This window comes from Penaeus vannamei, chromosome 27, assembly GCF_042767895.1.
Source record: "Penaeus vannamei isolate JL-2024 chromosome 27, ASM4276789v1, whole genome shotgun sequence".
In the NCBI taxonomy this organism is placed as follows: Eukaryota; Metazoa; Arthropoda; class Malacostraca; order Decapoda; family Penaeidae; genus Penaeus; species Penaeus vannamei.
This window is the reverse complement of record NC_091575.1, coordinates 10,042,907-10,045,406: the sequence shown is the minus strand read 5'-3', so window position 1 is coordinate 10,045,406 and position 2,500 is coordinate 10,042,907. Positions and strand designations below refer to the sequence as shown.

General features: G+C 48.9%; 1 protein-coding gene across 4 annotated transcripts in view; it reads right to left on the bottom strand.

The window, feature by feature from the left end:
* LOC113821596 (zinc finger protein rotund) overlaps nucleotides 1–2,500 on the bottom strand; it is a 656,570-nt gene that overhangs the window by 416,386 nt on the left and 237,684 nt on the right. The window lies entirely within an intron of this gene.

The window sequence follows — 2,500 nt, the reverse complement described above, 5'->3', positions numbered from 1 at the left end:
GCGCTGGTGGCGGTGTGGGTGGTAGGGGGAGTGTGTGTGTGGGGGGGGGGGGGCGTTGCATCGAGAGGACGCCGCATGTGTTCCCCTTTTCCTTCCCCACTGCCAGAGGGTTTTAGGCTCACCGGCGTCTTCTCATTAACTTGACGAAGGTGTGTGCCCTTCCCAGTTACCTTCCCCGCCCCCCTCGTACCTGAACGCCCCACGTCGCAAGTTGCGCGTCGCGTCACGGTGATTCCCTTGCGGCGGCGGTTGCACTAACGACCGATCTATCGTTAAGTCTCGTTACGAACGGATGGTTCTATGTGCTGTGGCGGCTTCGTTCAGCCTCCCCTTCCTCCTTCTACAACCCCAGTCCCAGCCCCTACCCCCCCCTCGCCCCCTCAAAGGCTCCGTCGACCATAGACTTCACGGCATTGCGTTGAGGCTGTTGCTGCGACTCCCTATATCTTCGCGATGATAACATTATCACTGTCTCTTCCTTCATCACCGGACCATTAGGTCTACTACGATAGGGACTGCACCTTTGCCTTCTTGTTCAACAAAGTTTTTTTTTATCTCTATAACCATTCCCTTTGCCTTCTTTTTTCCTTCCCTAATACAAGTAAATTGTTCTTCCCTTTTCCGTCTTAAATTATTTCCTTCGTTTATTGTTCCCGGTCTATACCTCTGGCAAAAAAAAGAGTATTCTTAAATTTAGAAACAATAACTTCAGTCATCTGGTCCCGCACCCAGGGCCATCACAGCGATACCAGACAATTACAGTCTCTTTCATAGGCCGCATATCCCCCGCCCAACACCATTAGCTCCCTCCTCCGTCGCGGTGCAAGGAGGGGCCGTGACCGCACTATGTCTTCATTACCGCAGCGACTTCCTCTGAACTGCGTGTGCCTCAGCCTCTCCCTCGTCCTCATCCCCTCATCCTGACCACGTGACAGTGCCTATGGCCGGGTGGTATCTTCTCTACACGTACACGCCCATATTACTCCCGTATCGCGCCTGAGACTTTCTCAACCTACATGAATTACTTTTATGATGAACGTCGGCCCTCAACCGTATTCCGTTAGTCCACGCCCTCTTACCCCCACCCCTCCCCTTCGCCCACGTGTCCATAAGCCCCTCCGCCCGCCCACCCAACCACCCATCCACCGCCGCCTGTGCCCATAGCCGCCTCGCAAAAACGTGTCCACGGATATATACGTATTTTGCGCACGCCCACCTGGCTTTTTTACCCCCGCCCGCTCGAGTTTTCTTTGAAGTGGCGAAGTACAGGTGAAGCCGCTCTTAATTATCAACACGAGGGCGCGAGGAACGTCGGGATGGGCGCGTTGCACAGTATCTCTTGTGTCAAAGGGATGATAAATGGGCGGCACTTCGATGCTCCGGAGAGATTGCATTTTTGCTCTCGCTTCTCTTCTCTTCGGGGGCGGCCGGAAGCGGGGCCCAACTGCGGGGGAGGGGGTGGCTTTGTGGCGCCGCCGGCCATGCAGGCTGCGCAGTGCGAGATGAGGATGGTGGACGGGATTGTGATAATAATGATGATGATAAGAACGGTAATAATAATAGTATTAATATGATGGTAATAATAATAATAATAATAATAATAATAATAATGATTATAACAATACTAATAATAATGACGACAAAACCAATAATAATGATAATAATAGTAATAATAATAATAATAATAATAATAATAATAATAATAATAGTAATAGTAATAATAATAATAATAACAATAATAATAATAACAATATAATTGTAATAATAATGATGATAATGATGGAACAGTTTTTTTCAGAAAGAAAGACTAATGCATACACACGCATGAAAACATAATTAAACACACAAGCACAGACACACGCACGCTATCACCATGATAATTACCAATCTAACTGTAGAATGGGGATGATACAAACATCTGACTATCAACGTCTTTATCATGGTCACCATAACGACAAACGAGACAATAAAACGTAACATCAGATAATACTAATAACAGCGACAGCGACCATAAACGATGTTGATAATGAAAGTGAAGATGATAATGACGACAATTGCGATGACGTTGATGATAACAAACATTCTGAAACAACGTACAAAGTGGCCCCCACCATATCATCGCTGTACCAACGATCAAAATAAAACTCCCCTCACCCTTTCCCCTCTAATGTCCCCCACAGGCCCTATCCCTACCTCCCCAACCCTCCCCATACATCATCCATCACCTCCCTCCCCCACTTATAACTTTACTTCCCCTTTTCTACCCCACCTCTAACCCATCACCTCCTCCTGTACCCTCACCCTCACCGAACCTCCATCCCCCCTTATCCGACCTCCCAAAGGCTTACCACCACCTATATACCCTTCACCCTCACCCTACCGTCTACCCCCACCACAACCCCTACACCGTACCACTACCCCACCTCTACCCCATACCACCATCCCTTCCCGTACACCCAACCGCTACCCTGTGCATCCCCTCCCCCAGTCCCCGCCCCCC